The 18,426-nt window shown below is 39.7% G+C and overlaps 1 protein-coding gene across 1 annotated transcript in view; it reads left to right on the top strand.

Moving 5' to 3' along the window:
- The window catches only part of NRXN3 (neurexin 3), a 1,723,724-nt gene that overhangs the window by 1,295,313 nt on the left and 409,985 nt on the right, over window positions 1–18,426 (top strand). The window lies entirely within an intron of this gene.

Below are 18,426 nucleotides of genomic sequence, written 5' to 3' on the forward strand. Positions count from 1 at the left end.
TAAAAATCACCTAAGTGAGTTGGAGCCTTCTCTATGTGTGTTAATCCCGAATCTCCCCTTCAGATGCGACCCTAATAGCTCAATGAGTGCCTCAGGAAGAAAAAATAAAAGCTCTTCTTTCTGCCCTCTGTATGCAAAGAGGAAAGGAAAGCCTTCTCTTCTAAACTCCTTTCCCAAAACTGTGTAGCTTAGCTGCTGGCAAAACATTTAACTGACCATTTAGGTGTAAATAAGAGATTTACCTGGTGTGGTTCATCTTAACCTAGTGCAAGCAGCAAAACCAGCTTGAATATTAATGAATTCCTAGGCTGAGGGTCTGCAGACTTTTTCTCTAAAGGGCCAGATAGCAAATACTTGGGGCTTTGTGGCTCATATGGTCTCTGTTGCAACTACTCAACTCTGCCCTTATAAGATGAAAGCATTTAAAGAGGTGAAATATATATATTTTTTAAAAAGTGTAATTGTATGCCAATAAAACTTTATTTACAAAAACAGGCTACAGGCTGTACTTTGCCCATCCCTGTCCTAGACTACAAATTTCATTGCATAGATGTAAAGATCGTGTAATGAAAATTGAGATTAGGGTGGGCAGGGCAAGAAAATTCAAAGGTAGTTCAATGACGAAGAGTTGTAGTAATCTTGTTGTATTGTGTATCCAATATTATACTTCATGTACTGCACATATAAGCCCAATAGGACTTTACCTTCATTGACTACAGATCATAAGAATACAGTGCAATTCTAGGAAATTAAAATGATTTGGAGGAAAAAAATCACTTCATTATGAGGCTAGAAAATATTTTTATAGCAACAATTAACCCATTTTATCACCTGTGCAGTCTGCGGGAAAGAAAGTAGGCTAAAGAAGGATATGATTCTCATTCATAAGTACGCAAAGTGCAGCCACCAAGAGCAAAGAGAGAAATTGTTCTCGTTAGTTAGCAACGACGAGGCTAGAAAGAATGGATTTAATTTGGAGCGATAAGAATTCAGTTTAAATAGCAAGGGGAGAAAGCAGTTAAGAAAAAAGATCAGCTGGGGATTACCACCAACCTCCAAAAAGGAAGAAAAGGGACATTTAGAGGGAATCTTTGAATCTGAATTTGCTAATGTGTATGTCTACCAAGGGAAGCAGAGGGTAAGATTGAATTTCTGGCCTCCGGAGCTGGAGGTGGCTGGCTAGAACCAAAAGCAGCAAATTAAGAAGCCTCCACCCCCTCTCCCCAGCAGTTCCCATCTCCAGCACCTGCTCTTCCAGCATGCTTGCAAACAGGAACAGCTTGAAGCACAAGGCTTGAGTTGGAAGCCTGTCTGACCTCAATGTAAGCCAAAGAAGGGCAAGACTCTGCTTAGAAGGTCAGGGAAAGATGCTTCAAAGTGTGGAAGCAGGGTCATGAATAGAGTTGTGAACCTTTAAGTCTTTCCCAGGTGCTTCAGGAACCATATGGTACTATGAACTTGAACTTAAGCGTTGTAAAACCATGCTAAGGAGCAAAAAGAAAGGCAGCCATAGTCCATGCAGTTTATCTTTATTTGGCCTCTAAGAACCACCATAATTTACAAAACTCTGAGATTTATACTGCGTGTAACTTAATGACTATTTCATGGCAGCTATAACTAGGCTATTATTACCAGCTCACTTGCATTTTCCTGGTTATTTATCTTCTTTTTTTGTTCAGTGTGACTTACTAAGAAAAATATAATTTGACGCAGCTATGAGCATCTTTCTGAGTCAGATAATGTGCTACCAGATTCTCCATTTTTTCTTACTGGTGCTTTGCAGAGCATCTCCTTTTTTAATAGGGAAGTTTTCTTATTTTCTGACAGGTTACTTGAATTGACAGTCTTTTTGCAAAATTGATATGAGGTTACAAGACACTTGTAGGAGGAACCAGAACATTCCAGTATATTGTATTACGCCATTGTAAAGTTCTGCCAATTGTTTGCTATGTTTGGAAATGAATGCATCAAAACATGTTTTCGGGTTCAAACAATCTGCATTTGCTTAATTAGTGTGTGTGCTCTATATAAACATACACATTAGGCTTGAACGTAGTATAGTGTTACTTTCTTTTTAAAAGTAAAAATAATGGAAATTTTACATCAAAATATGTTGTAACAATGGCGTGGAGGTGGTGTCTGACCTCCTCCAACCCCCCAAGGGGGAAGAGACCCAAGATCAACAGCACAAGGCTGACTCCCATGAGGTGGAGGCCAGACAAGCCTCCTCTTTCCACTATCTTTGCTAATTCTGACACCAATCGTCCCTCGTACAGTACTTTTTACTGGGTTCAATAATTCATTGCAATGGCTACAGAGAACTCACAGACCAAACTCATGACTGGGGTTTCATTAGGGAAGTAACAGTTACAATTCAGGCTCAGGAACACTCAGGATACAGTTCTTCCATCAGGACATCCTCTTCCAGTCATGCTCACAGGCACACCTCTCCCTGGCCCTAGGCCTTTCCCCAAAGGCACTCACTCAGCTTTCTCTCTAGGTGGGCCAGAAAGCCCACCACGCCATCTCCTGCTGCCGGGTCTGTGCTGCCAGGTCTCTTCTGCCACTGCTTCTCACTGACTTCAGGGTCACAGCTTGCTCTCTCTCTCTTTCGGTCTCCTGCCTCCAGGAGCTTCTCAGCACAGGAATCCCGGGTCCAAAGGACGGGCTCTATGCTCCTGGATGTTCTTCCTTGGTGGGGGTAGGCTCCTCCTCTCTGCTCTGGAATTAGCTCTCTTTTAAGGCAAATCTGACCTATCCCCTTGGTAGTCACAATTACTCTATCATACTATCACCTGGGTGGGAGTTATAAGACCCTGGCCAGAAAGGCTACACACAAAAGTAATTAATCACACCACAATGTAGAGCCCCCTTGGGGCACTAGGTGCCTATTCTAGTGATGTTGCCATTGCTTTAACAATCTGGGAACTCTCAAGAGGTTGTCCTTAAGTGTTGGAGTCAGGAAAGGATGCCATCTGATCTTTTTAGGGGAAAGAGAAAGAGAAGGAAACTCACCATTCTGGCATGATCCTGACATGTCCATGGCCCTGTGAGCATGGGGCCACGTCATTGGTCTAGAAATTTGAAACCATTTTTTCCCTCCCTAATGGATTATCACTGGTGTCTACACTGAGAGGAGGGTAGAAAGCAGGCAGATTCCTTACCGTACTCGGAAGCAAAGGAATGCTAGTAAGAAGGCCGAAAGACTTGATGACAAAACCAGCCTCCTTTTTTTTTTAATTTTTATTTTTTATATTTAAGTAGATACTTCAGGAAAACAAAGCCATGAATATTTCTTAAAATACCTTTATAAGATATTTACAATCTGTAAAATGGTTTTCCTTCTTCAATGGCATTTACTTCTGTGCACTACAGAAAATGACTTAAAAAGAAAAGAGTTTAAGGGTCATTAATGAAAGTGGAAGGGGATAGGTGAGAGGCAAAAGATTTCATTCCACCTTGCAGTTCACCTAGAAGAGAAACCCACTGGGGGGAAAAATAAAAAGTGATGGCAGACGTGAAGAGGAGATGAAAGCAGCCTAAATCCCAGGCACAGAAAAGAAAGGAAGAGGGCAAGGATCTGCCTGCAGGTGTGCTCCACCCAGAGATTACATATCCCCAAAGCTTCATTCTTTGACAATGGATGTTAATTTTGGAAACAACAAAATGTACTTTGGTGTTACTTCTGATTGGTGGTTGTCTTAGCTATCTAGCGCTGCTGTAACAGAAATACCACAAGTGAATGTCTTTAACAAAGAGAAATTAATCTCTCACAGTCTAGTAGGCTAGAAGGCCAAAATCAGGGCACCAGCTCCAGGGGAAGGCTCTCTCTCTCTGTCGGTTCTGGAGGAAGGTGCTTGTTGTCAGTCTTCCCTTGGTCTGGGAGCATCTCAGCACAGGACGCCCAGGTCCAAGGATACGCTCTGCTCCCGCTGCTGCTTTCTTGGTGGTATGAGGTCCCCCTGTCTGTCTACTTGCTCCTCTCTTTTATATCTCAAAAGAATTAGCCCAAGACACAATCCAATCCTGCCGATCTCTTCAACATAACTGCGGCTAATCCATCTCATTAACATCATAGTGATTGGATTTACAACACATAGGAAAATCACATCAGATGACAAAGCGGTGGACAATCACACAATACCGGGAATCATCCCCCAACTAGGTTGACACATTTTTTTGGGGTACACAATTCAATCTATGACAGTGGTCAAGCTAATGAAGTTGGTCAAAAACAAAATATAATCTCTAAAATTAGCCTTTGATGTGTGTGTTTGTGTGTGTGTGTGCACATGTGTGAGAGAGAGAGGTTGAGAGAGAGAAGGAAGATAAATTTGTTTTTTATAAACTGATGCTGAAAGCAATTTTTAGGAATTCCTGAAGTGTTTTGAGCAGCTTTGTTTGCCCCCAAGATAGTGTCTTTGAAGAGAGGAAAATGTTCTTCCAAGAACACTGACAGCCTGACTCTGATGTGAAGACACACAGCCTCTAGAATAGACCTTCTGCCATGGAGCCCCCAGAGCAGAAATGACAGATAGGCTTCCTCATGCCTGCCAGCTCTCCCTGCCTGGTAGTGTCAGCTTCAAGCTTTCCATTGGAAATATTTGTGAGGAGAGCAGGTAGGAGTTCTGGCTTCCACTAGTCATGTCTGTCACCTGCGCAGAAGCAGACTTTGTGGACACATGCTGTACACTTATTACTCCTGCTCTAGGATACATACCATCCTCCCCACATGCTTGAACTTTCCCATTTCTCTTCCTTTGTCACGCTTAAATTTCCACATTTAAAATCTCTTTAGGAAAATAGACTATCTTCTAAAACTCATATTCCACTGGATGCCTTTGAATCATGTACTAGTTACTTTAAAGTAGTCAGACCTAAGATCAGTTGCTCTGACAGAATTTGAGTTTTGTTGGTAAGGTTGGGGAGAAATGAGAAGAAATGGGCATGACTAATTTGGGTCATACAACACTTGGGGGATGGCAGGCATGGGTGGAGAAGGCGTGAACAGGATGAAGGCATTGTGCCTAGGGTGAAGAATTAGCACACAGAGAGAGGTACCAAAACAGAGCTGATAGGTGCTGTAGACACAATCTTTCCTACTTCATAGTTTACATAGATTAGCCCTTGTTCTGGCCTAGAGGGTAGAGGCCCTTCTTTATCTTGGTGGCCACTTCTAAATCTAAAGACTTCCCACCCATCCTGAACCTCATGGTAGTTAAATAAGCTTTAACAGTAAGATGAACAAGACCAAAAATTAGGTCTTTAAAAAGAAATCAGAGAAGGCTAAGAGATCAAAATAATTTAAGGATTGCTCGCTTAAAATTAGCTAAGATTTCTTTTTTTCAGTTCACACTTCTGTGATGCAGTCTTTTCTGTGTAATTATTTATCATGATATTAATGAAATCGTGGATGAAATCTGGTTGCAAAATGCAAAAAGATCTTTGTTAAAGTACGTGTGCATGAAATGAGATGTCTGTGAAGGGAGGGTTTCTTAGAACCGAGGGAATTTTTAAATTATTATGATTTTAAATATAGGTTTCCCTCCATTGAAATCTATTGCTGAAAAGTTAATCTGCTCAATATTTGGAGAGTAGCTGCTATTACTTTCGAATGACATCTACTTATTGACCCCACATCTAGGCTCTATTGAAGCTGTGTCATGTTATACTCACCGTCATTTATACAGTAGGGACAAGACTGAATAGGAGCAGAGAAAGGATAACCACAAAGTGCTTGTTATTGCTATCGTGAAACTTTTGACAACCTCTTTTCACCACCTACAAAATACAAGGTCAGGGAAGAACTGGGCAACAGTTAGCTTCTCTTTATGCAGTTAATACTTGGTGTAAAAAAGACATCCTCTTAATTTCTTTCTCCCTGTGTGTAATTTACAGTAAATCCTTTTGGATTCATTTTTTAATTATGAGCCTTTCAGGAATAGTGGAAATTTATGTGTCAGGGCATCTGGGTTGTTTGACAAAAATCTATAACCTTCCCCAACTGTTTCCCTCCTGACATATAATGTAGGTACTTACATAAAACAAGATAGGGGAAGGCAAAGGGCTGCTGTCTGGACTGACCCCTTTATCTGAATGGCACTGTGTTCTCCTTCCAAAAGCAGGGCTCCCAAAAAAGGCTGGTAACACTGTCATTTAGTGTCATGTTTGGAGAAACAGGTTATTTGTTAAGTTTGTTTTGTATAGTATTGTTTTTACATAATTTATATCATTTAAAGAGATTCCTGGAGAATAAATGGGAGCAGAGCTGAATTATGATAAATGGTCTGTTCTCATGTCTATTGCATCTATAAATTGCCCGCCCGGACACTTCATTTTGGCTGCCCCTGCATAAGATATTTACAGTAAGCCATCAGCATCTGCTGGGTTAGTCCTCAGTGGGATTAGTTGGCTATTAGCTTAGATTGTCTTCTGGATTTGGCCAGTAGCAGAACTGGATTTGATGCCGGAATTGTATTTGAGGGAATCTCTAGAGGAGTACAGAGGAATGTTGGTGTTTCTGAGTCTGGTGATGGAAGTAAAGAGGGAAGGAACAAGAAAACAACAAAAATGTCCAACAAATGCAATTTCATTCCCCACAGAATTCTGTGCACTGCAGGTTGGCTCTGTAATTCCTTTCATTACTATTTGTTGTTAGTGAAAGACCTCTTTGGGTTTCCTGGGCTTAGAAGCTTTTCCAGATCATTAGCCACTTGTAGAGAGAGGGCCTGCTGGGGATCCTCTCTGCAGCTTCCAGCTTAGCCAAGCCATCCTAGCAGAGCTGGAGGAGAAGGTGGGAAAAAGGAGCAGAAGTGAGGATTTGATGCAGAAACTGCTGATGTAAGCTTGGCAGAAGAGGCTGTTTGCATGGGAGTTGGTATGTGTTTTCTTTGATCTCTCTTATTCCCAAGATATTTCTATCAAATCTATTTACTTTGATTTCACACACGGTTTTAAGACAAAATATGCCATATCAGAAAAATGCACTTAATTTGAAATTAAAAGATTTGGATTCAAGTCCCATATCTGTCAGTATTTAGTGAACTGTTTGACTTTGAGCAAGTCACCCCATCACTTTGAGCTTCAACTTCTTCTTCTTTGAAATGAACCCTAAAAATATTACCTTGAGGGTTTTCCTGAGGTTCAGATGAAACAAAGTATTTAGAAGCTAGTTATTATCTGTAAAGGACTGCCCACATGTCAGATGGTAGTATTTTCTCAGTGAAAAATCCAGTAGGTGATGACTGCATTGGAGAGGCAAAAAATATGTATATATATGTTAGTGAAATGAAGAATAGGTTTTAAAATTGAAAGTAGAGTTTAAGTTTTTTAAAAGTCTAGTGGGATTGTTTTTGCAAAAAAAAAAAAAAAATCCTGTTTCAACCTGATCAAAATCCAGCTTTGAAAGTTAATCAGATTTACAGTTGGGGCTTTTGAAGTCTCCCTTTGGCATATAAAGGTCCCACTTACTTCTAAGAGAGGCCTAGGTTAGGTCAGTAGGATAAGTAGACACTTGCAGCTTCCTTGGTGTCTCATTGTGTTGAATTGTGTCTCCATAGAATGTTACAAGGTGATGGACTCTGATTCTCTCTCTCTCTCTTTTTTTTTGGTATTATGGTAAGTGTACATATAACAAAACATTTGCCATTTCAAGATATTTTACATGTACTATTCATTGAGGAGCCCTGGTGGCACAGTAGTTAAAGCACTTGACTGCTAACCAAAAGGTCAGTGGTTCGAACCCACCAGCTGCACCATGGGAGAAAGATGTGACATTCTGTTTCCATGAAGATTTATAGCCTTGAAAACCCTATGGGGCAGTTCTGTTCTGTGCTATAGGGTCGCTGTGAGTCGGAATCGACATGATGGCAGTGGGTTTGGTTTTGGTTTACAATTCAGTGACATTAATTATGTTCACCATGTTGTGCAATCATCACCTTTACTATCATGTTCCAAAGGGCTTTATACTCAACAGTGTAAGTATAGTACACCTTGCCCTGGAGTTCCCTCTTTAGTTGTATGTTAGGAGATGGAAATGTGCGCCTTTGTGAGGAGAGGGAAGGTGGAGGGAGGGGGAGTAGGAGAAGGAGGGCAAAACCTTTCTAGGTAGGGATGATAAGAAAATGATTTGACAGCCATCATGGACACCTAGTAGATATAAGTACTTGGCTGTATACTTGGGAATTTGCTAGAACCACAGTCCTAATGTAAGTACAACTAGATTATGCAGAGATGAGTAGCTGCTAAAAACCAGAAAAAACAGTTGTTATTCAGTCGATTCTGATTCATGGTGACCTCATGTGTGTCAAAGTAGAACTGTGCTCCATAGTGTTTTCAATGGCTGATTTTTTTGGAAGTAGATTGCCAGGCCATTCTTCCGAAGCAACACTGAGTGGACTCAAATCTCTAACGTTTAGGTTAGCAGTTGAGCATGTTAACTACAGACTAGACTGAAAACCTAAATCCACATATGCAAATAAAGCATTTCCCATATGTTGATTCTCTGAGTTTTGAAGGAAAAATCGATTATAAATTTAAGGTGCAGATAAAATTTACAATAATGAAGTCATAAAAATCAAGTTGACAAAGTGTGTAGAAAATATTTTATGGCTGGTAGGCAGTTATGAGAAGGAAAGACCAAATGGCCATTGTCTCTCTCATTTATTACTCGCACCAGTGACCCTTAGACTCTTAATTGATGACCGTCATGTTTCAGAATCCTCAATACATACATAGTATGAATTTAGAAAAATTAGGGTTAAGGGAATTTAGCTCACGAACTTCATTCATTGTACATAAATTGAGTGTTTATTATGTGCCAGATAAAGGGCTAAATGTTGGAGCTACTGTGATGAACATTGGCTCTAACAAACTTGAAAGACCATAACAATTTATAAGACAAGAAATTAGCTTTTCTGTATATTCTGAGATGATGTATACAAAGCTGTCACACACCTCTTGGCCTATAAACAAAAACCAGGCCAAACCAAATGCCACCGAGTAGATTCCAACTCATGGCAACCCCATGTGTTGCAGAGTAGAATTATGCTCCATAGAGTTTTTGTGGCTGTGACCTTTCAGAAGCAGATCACCAGGCCTTTCTTCTGAGACACCTCCAGATGGGTTTGAACTGCCAACTTTAGGTTAGTAGTACAGAGCTTTACCATTTGTCCCACCCAAGGACACCTCCTGGCATATAATGAGCTTTTAATAAAAATAGCTTTGAATATTATTAGTATTTTTAGATGTCCCTTCAGTGAATGTGCTTTTTTTGAAGTCAGAGGAAACAATATATTTTATTTTCCTAAATAATTAATGACATTTAATCAAAATTCTAAGAAGAAGTCAGGATGTTACTGATTGAAAGCCAACTTGGTGGCATATATCCTAGATCACTGCAGTCATCAGGATAGTCTGATAAGACCTGTGACTCTGAAGTGCAGTCAGTAAGGCTGACTCTAGTGAGTGCTGGGCTCCTGTGACTTAATGGCAAGCCTACCTCAGCACTGTCGGTTGGATGAATTATCTCATTGACCCACCGTTTACACTATTACCAGTCATTACTCCTGGGGTATTGTTCAGTGCAACAGGGCAAGAAATAACTCATTGACTCCCTGAAGCTGTAGATGAAGGATTTTAGATCCCTGGCTGCATTCGGAAGGCATAGAAGCTCAGCATATTGATGGGGGAATTCATTAGCTACTCACGCCACAGAATCATACGCTTAGATCCTGGTGCTGTCACTGCTGCTGTTTCAACTCATTAGTGTTTCACTGAGAGGTGGCAGAGGTACTGTACAACTGTATTAGCCTCAGAGATAGCAGTGACAGTCAGACCTGTCATTTTCCAGCCTGAGATGACACCTTTGGAGCCTAGAAACACTTAAAGACATTTAGATAAGCCCTATTGATCTGACCAAGCTAACCTTCATCCTGAAGCCAATTCGTACTCAGGATTGCAAGCGATGATTGGCAATTAAATCTCATATTCTATTCTCGGTGCCTGACTTAAACTCCTGTAGTTCATTTTATTTTTCTACTCCATCTTCTATAAAATTGCAGATGGTTTAATGACGTTTATCTAGGACTGTAGCTTTTAGAGATCATTTTACATTATGACCATTACTAATATCACCACCACAACAACTACTATGGAACTACCACTAATATTTATTGAGAAAGTACCAGGTACCAGATACTGCGTACAACTTTGTTTATATTAACTTATTAAGCTCACAATAACTCTATGAGGTTGCTGTTGTGGTGGTGGTTAGGTACCACTGAGGCAGTTCCGACTCACAGCGACCCTGTATACAACAGAACGAGATACTGTCTGGTGGTCCTGTGCCATACTCACAATTTTTGCTGTGCTTGAGCCCATCGTTGCAGCCATTGTGTTAATCCACCTCATTAAGGATCTTTCTCCCTTTTGCTGACCCTCTGCTTTACCAAGCATGATGTCCTTCTCCAGGGACTGGTCCTTCCTGATAACATGTCCAAAGTACTTGAGACAAAGTCTCACCATCCTTGCTTCTAAGGAGCATTCTGGTTGTACCTCTTCCAGGACAGATTTGCTTGTTCTTCTGGCAGTCAATGGTATATTCAATATTCTTTGCCAATACCATAATTCAAAGGCATCAATTCTTCAGTCTTCCTTATTCATTGTCCAACTTTCGCATGCATATGAGGCGGTTGAAAACACCATAGCTTAGGTCAGGCGCACCTTAGTCTGCAGAGTGACATCTTTGCTTTTTCATATTTTAAAGAGGTCTTTTGCGGCAGATTTATGCCATATGTGGCTAGATTTCTTGATTGCTGCGTCCATGGACATTGATTGTGGATCCAAGTAAAATAAAATCCTTGACAACTTCAGTCTTTTCTGCATTTATCGTGGTGTTGTGTATTGGCCCAGTTGTGAGGATTTTTGTTTTCTTTATGTTGAGGTGTAATTCATAATCAAGGCTGTAGTCTCTGACCTTCATCAGTAAGTGCTTCAAGTCCTCTTCGCTTTCAGCAAGCAAGTTTTGTCATATGCATATTGCAGGTTGTTACTGAGTCTTCCAATCCTGATGCCGCGTTTTTCTTCATATAGTCTAGCTTCTCAGAGTATTTGTTCAGTGTACAGATTGAATAAGTATGGTGAAAGGATACAACCCTGATGCACACCTTTCCTGACTTTAAACCCTACAGTATTCCCTTGCTTTGTTTGAACAACTGCCTCTCGTTCTATGTACAGGTTCTGCATGAGCACAATTAAGTGTTCTGGAATTCCCATTCTTTGCAATGTTATCCATAATTTGTTATAATCCACACAATCCAATGCCTTTGCATAGTCAATAAAACACATGTAAACATCTTTCTGGTATTCTCTACTTTCAGCCAAGATCCATGTGACACCAGCAATGATATCCCTAGTTCCACATCCTCTTCTGAAACCAGCTTAAATTTCTGACAGTTCCCTGTCAATGTACTGCCTCCACCACTTTTGATAATAACTCTATGAAGTAGTCACAATTAATACCCTCACTTTATAAATGAGGCAGCTAATGTTTAATGAGGTTAAAGAATTTTCCCAAGATAACACTGCTGATAAATGGCTGAGCAGTCATTCAGTTCCAGTTCTGATTCTTAATTACCAGTACACTCCTAGTGAAAGTTTTAGAGTATAATGTGTAGTGGTGATAGTTTCAATTCAACACACATTTATGGAACCGCAATTTATTTGGAGTTTTTGGAGATACAAAAAAGTTTAACATCTAGGAGGGAAATAAAAATTGTACATATGGCTCTGTTTTAAGGAAGAATTGGATATATGCTAAGGAAGGGAATGATATTGTTGGTTGTAGAGGTTAAAGATATGTACATAAATGGGGTCAGTCAAATTTTGACTGGTGGAGTCTAAAAAAGGAACATGCCAGATAAAGGCCCTAGCATTAATATGATCTCGCAAAGGATATACAGGTTATATACTTCGTCACTCAAATAACTTAGTGAAGAGTTCAGTTTGATCAGAATAAATGACATGAAGAAAAAGGTAGACATGTGCTTTAGAGGCAAGAAGCCCTGGTGGCTTGCTAACCAAAAGGTTGGCGGTTCGAATCCACCAGCCACTCCTTGGAAACACTATGAGGCAGTTCTACTCTGTCCTCTAGGGTAGCTATGAGTCAGAATCGACTCGATGGCCACTGGTCTCTGATCGAAGTTCTGACCCTGCCTCCAACTACCTCTGATCGTGGATAAATTACTTAGCTCTGTAAAATGAAGTAATAATAATACCACCTTACAAGTCTGTGTGAAGGTTTGTAATAACATACGTAAAAACCTCTAATGAGTAACTAGTACACAGTAGATAATTAATGATAACTATGTTCTTTTTCCTTTCTTTCTTTCCACGTACATTAGGGCTATAGTGCAGAGGACTTAAACGCCATATTGATCTAAACTTTTATTATGAAAGTAATCAGAGAACATTAAAAATTTTTGAGCAGAAGATGACATGTCCAAAGCTTAATTTTAACCTTTTTTGGCTCTGTTAAAAGAATGAATTTCAAGGGGTTCAAGGAAAGCAGATAGTGGCCTACAGTTAAATAGTTCAAGAAAAATATTTTAAGGACTATTCTTGGATAATGATCATGGGGAGGTACTGAGGATGAAATCAAAAGACATTTCAGAAAGAATTAACAGATGTGGTCAGTTGGTTGGATAGAAAAAGAGGGAAGTGAGAAATTTCTAGACTGGGAAGGTTATGGTTTCATTTACTACAAAAATAACAACAAAACAGGAGTCATAGAATCAGGTTTTAAGGTAAAAGTTTGACTTTGGTGATAAAAATGCGAGGCATCCTAGAGATGGCTTGTGGAGATCTCTCCAGCTGAGAATATGTGATGAACTCAGATGAGAGATAAGGGCTAGAGGTAGGGATTTGATAATTCTTAGCCCGAGGATGCAGTGGAGGCTTTGTAGACTGTTAAGATCTCCACTGATGATGTAGGTAGACAAGTGAGGTAAACGAGTAGTCGTTTGGAAAAATATAAATACATTTATAAGACGAAGGAGGAAAAGGAAAGAAGCTAAAAAGAAAAGGCTGGAGGCATTAGAAAAAACTTAGTGAAGTTTCACAGAAATTAAAACGATGGAGGGAGGTTTTCTAACACAAGCAGTTCTAGACATTTTTCCCCATTCCTTTTAGTTATGACTTCATTCATTTAATTCCGTCTGTCTTCTTCATCTTTATTGGTATTTTGTATGTATATAAGCTTTGTCATTACTATTCTATTACGAGCCCCTCTAGGTTGCTTTCTTTGATAGTTGTCCTGGGCGTGATGCCAGATGACTCAGATTCTAGTCCTAGGTCTGCCACCGACTATCAGTCATCCCAGGTAAACGGTGGGGATTTTGATACTGTTCTGCCAACCTTATAGTAATGTGATGAAAATCAAATGAGAGAATGCATGTGAATGTGTCCTGTCACCATTAAAGATCACCTACAAAATAAATAAGATTGTTTTCCATAATAATATTGGTATGCTTGCCACCATGTAAAGCTCTTGATGCCTAAGAGATTGTGCTTGAAGGCCTGGAGTGAGGACCCAAGAGATGCTAAATGGCTGTAGTCTCCAATAAGACAGTTAGAAGCCAAGCAACTGACGGATCAGAGCCAAAATGTGGGTGACCCAGCTGCTGAACCCCGTAAGTTGCTTGTGGCCTTCAAATAATGTCCTTATCTGGTGAGCATGCCTCAGACTTTGTACCTCACGCCTTGGAGTCTCACTTTGGGGAGGGATTTAAGGTCATGATGCAGTTCCCTGAAGAAGAAAGCCCCTGCCCTGTGGCTGATGATTTTCTGGAAATGTCCAAAGTTAAGTGGTCTTCCCTCTGCTCTTTGCCGGTGATCATGTTGTGCAGTGAGGCATGGAATCTAATTACCATTATTTTAGTTCGGATAGCTACAAATGTTACTGATGGTCATAAAATTACCCAGTCCTTTCTTAAATGCAAACTACAGCACTTATATTTCAAATTCTTTTGAAAATTAGGTTGACTTTCCAGGGCTACAAATCCACATTCTTACCTGATGTTATACATACTTCAGTAATTCCTTCTGCATTCACTCTTTCATTTATTGTCCAGGGAGTGTGCTAGTCACTTTGTATGTATCAGCTCTCTTAGTCCTGATAACACTGCGAAGTTCGTGGTATTACCTCTACTTTAGAGATTATTGAATTAAGGCTCAGAGGATCAAGTAACCATTTATTCAAAGTGTTAAGGGAAAGAAAGAGGACTAAAATATTGATGTCTTTGATTCCAGTGTGATAGATAGACAATTAACTATTCAATATGGAAGGTGGATGTAGTGAAAATAGCAAAATGTTTTAAATCCACAGTTAAGAATGATAAAAATAGAGGGGTGGCTACAGTATTTTGGCTAAATCACGATATGTTATTGGAATTAAGTCACTTTCTTTCGTGATTCAAAAAAAAAAAAAAAAGCCTTTCATTTTACATTATATTTGCTTGCTTCTAAGTGCTTGTTTTTTTGTTTTTCGTTTTTGTCTCAATGACATTAAGGCACCTAGTTACCCTTAAACTACTTTCTTACATACCCTTATGTAAAATGAAAAGCTTTACTTGGGACTAATCTGTGGGTTTGAATATAGTATGGTGAATGGAAAGATTCAGAAGTAGCTTTCATTCCCAAATTTCAACAATATATTTTCAAATTTACTGTATCTGAGCAGAGATTATTGGATAAATGCATTCTCGTATTTCAGTGTTGATAAATGCCATAATAACCATTGTCACATACACTTGCTTGAAAACCCTGCCCTTTTTACCCATTGCCGTCTAGTCAATTCCAACTCATAATGACCCGATAGGACATAGTAGAACTGCCCCATAGGTTTCCAAGGCTATAAACCTTTATGGAAGCAGACTGCCACATCTTTCTCCTGTGAAGGGGCTGGTGGCTTAGAACCACTGACCTTTTGGTTAGCAGCTAAGTGCTTCACCACTGCACCACCAGGATTCCTTGAAAGCCCTAAATGAGCTCAAATACTGCAGAAACAATCTCTCTGCAACTGGTATTTAACTTTCTATATTTCTAATTTAAAACCAGATAAGTGTGTCTTCATGGCAGCCCTGACCTGTCATCCATTGGTTCATTAACTTCTAGTGTCTGCGGATAGAATATAGTAAAAACTCAAAGGGTAGACTTTCACACTGGAAGTCATATTTATTGAAGTGGCACCAGATTCTGTTTTATTTGCCTCTGACTTGATGCCTAATTTCTAAGATTAGCAGGCTTTCATGTTTGCTACTTAGATCAGCAACTCTGGAGCAAGTTTTATTGCATGGCTAAACAGCAAAGCTAAAATCCAATACTGAAGCCTGAGAGAAAATGAGTTTTCATGTGACATGCAAATCACATAGTTTTCCAGAACGCTGTGACTGCATAATCTAGGAAGGTGGCTTTGACGATCCATGAGGCACAGCTACTTTAAAAGCAGACAAAAAATGCCCTGGGGTTTTGTTGAGAATAGATACGGGAGTATATAATGAGTATATTATTCCAAATTTAGCTTCAGGTGAAAGGTAGATGGGAAGAATATAATTCCTCAGTTAAAATTAACCAGACTAACAGAGATTAGTAACCTACTTCACTGAAAAGCAGTTAATTTATTTATTCATTCAGTTAGCTCCTAATTGAAGCAAGGTTCTAAGTGCTAGGGCTACAGGAGTGAACAAGATAGGCAAATTCCCTGTCCTCATGGAATTCCCTAGTGAAGGGAATCCTTAGTGAATACAAGCAGTCAAGTTCTGAGTTCTACAGAACTTCGTGAAAAGTTGACGTCGTATGTATTAAACAAGTTCACTAACTGACAGACTGGGAGAATCTCCGCTGGCATTTGGTTTCCATCTCTCTACATTTCTCTGTTTTCCAAATGTCAGTATGAACCTCTCTCACTCTTATAGAAAGAGCAAAGGGCCTTCTTGCTGACTGATTCTACTGCTACAATATAAGGACCACTCTAGGTTTGTTTTTTCATCATCAGAATGAAACAATAAAGAGTTACATCTTTCCCCTCAATTTCTGTTCCTTTTGTCTTTGACATAACGGGGGCTATTTCTATTGTTTCATTTTGCAGTGGTGCAGAGTTCCTTGTGAACATCCATCTATACTTCACAGGTAGCAGATTGCTAGAGGTTTCCAAACAGCACTCACTGAGGAAAATGACCAAAAACAAAATCAACGAAATGAAAACCCCACCCTCCCTGGGGGATGGACCTCACCATTTCCAGTCTACTGTCTATGTCTGCCTGAAGTGTCTTGTCCATGTATTGACCTAGTGCTCCACCTCACCCTCCCAGCCATTTACAAGCTCACCTCCTGTGGCGACAGTATAAGTACAAATTAGGTCTTTTCCTTTACTTAGCTGAATGCTACAAGAAGCAGAATGGAACCACATGTTTCCCTTTGACTCATACCCAAACACTGCAAAACAGAGTGTGTGCTTCCTCCTTCAAGCTGTGTGTGTGCGTTAAACACATGCAAACATTGGACTGAAACACAGACACAATAAGTCAGCTCTGGGAGAAAACCATAGAAATCTTTCGCTTTCATTTCAGAAAAAAATCTTGATCTTTTATTTCAGCTAGGTCTTTAAGATACTCAAAGAAGAACATTTTACAAAAGATTTCCGAAGAATACTTGGATGTGTCTCATCCAAAATGGAGTGTCAACCGTATCATAACAAACTTCTTTCTGGAATGGGAACTCAACATTAGCTCTCTCCTAACAAATTATTTGAATTTTTTATAAAGAGAGGGACCAAAAAAAAAAAAAAAAACCCAGTTTACATGATGGATGTGAGAGAATATAGAAGGCATGATGGAAATATTTTCCCTGTGTTTCCATAAATTGCTTCTTTGCTGAAAGTGTGTATTTGGTATAAATAGTAAATTAAAAAAGAATTCTCCTATAGTGTAAACTCCAACCCTGGCAGGAAAACCAAACTCCTCTTTGAGCTATGCTAGCTCAGGTCTCATGTCTCTACTCATGTGAACAACTGATATTGCAAAACAGTGAGTCTTGACCCCAAAGGCTTTGTGTGTGGTCGTGCATGATGTACGTAGGTCAGAAGGCTTGGTGTGCACTGTGACATCTCCATGATGCAGTGGCCAAGATCACAGGATTGAAACAGAACAGTTCGTTTCACACAGTAGGAAAAAAAAATGAAATAAAATATGTGTTTAAAAAAAGCCCAAACAGAATAACACTTTTTTCTATGAACTCAAACTCTACTGTTAACCGCCAAGAGCCATCTTGTAAATGTGGAAATAGAATTGCTAGAATTTGAAAACCTAGCCTTATTTTTCATACACTGCCTTCTAGAAACAAACCCCAACTAAGTTACTGTGGGTGTCCATAAGAAAGTCATGGTTTCTCACCTAGTTCTTTTTGCTTCTGAATTTCAGGTAGTTCGATACTTCATTCCCTCCAAGAGGGACTTTCTGTTGCTCTTGATGACTGCTTGCAAGGCCAGGGCCAGTTGTGTCCTCCTCACTGGTCATGAGCCAGGTCAACACACTTAGATTTCCGAGCTTGCGCAAAGTAGCCACGTGGAGGAATCTAAAATGGAGCTATTGCAATTGTCCAGCATATCCTTCCTTCTTGGATTAAAGTGGACCAAAGAGAAGAATAATGAAGTCTTGTCTTTCTTCTCTCTCCTGGGTATTTGACAGTAATGCAAAAACAAGCTTAGTTCTTCCACTTGGTTCCAATCATCCCATTCCTGGTTTCCAACCTTAGAATACAGGTGTCTCTTGTCTTCCACCTTGTCATTGTGATGAGTTTCAGAGGAGGTACTCAGTATTAGTCCCTTGATCTCTTTCAACCCACAAATACATTGCAAGATTTATATATTTCATATATAAATTGAGATTTCCAGTTTCTGTTTAAAAATTGGATGGTTTAGCAATACTGGGCCAGTGTTCCTACGTGGCGTTGATCAGCTGGAGACAAGGAGCAATTGTCATTGTTATGGGCATACACTCTCCAGCCACTCTAATCTGGACCACTCCATTATAGCACACAGTTTTTTTTAATTCATCCCCTTGCCTGCCAACCCCTGCAGGCATTTGGTGTTGTGACTCCTCTCATACAGATGTCATATTAACAGTTTTGGAGCATACCTTTGCCTATTACATGTAAACAGTACGTTCAAACATTTTCATAGCCGTGGCTATTTTTAATACTTAGTTTAGAAGAGCTAAGGACTCCCATGATGGTGCAAACAGTTAAATGCTCGGCTATTAACCGAAAGGTTGGTTGTTCGAATCCACCTAGAGGCACCTGGGAAGAAAAGCCTAGCGATCTACTTTCAAAAGCTCACAGCCAGTGAAAACCTTATAGTTCTACTCTGAAATA

This window comes from Trichechus manatus, unplaced genomic scaffold (assembly GCF_000243295.1).
Source record: "Trichechus manatus latirostris isolate Lorelei unplaced genomic scaffold, TriManLat1.0 scaffold00010, whole genome shotgun sequence".
In the NCBI taxonomy this organism is placed as follows: Eukaryota; Metazoa; Chordata; class Mammalia; order Sirenia; family Trichechidae; genus Trichechus; species Trichechus manatus.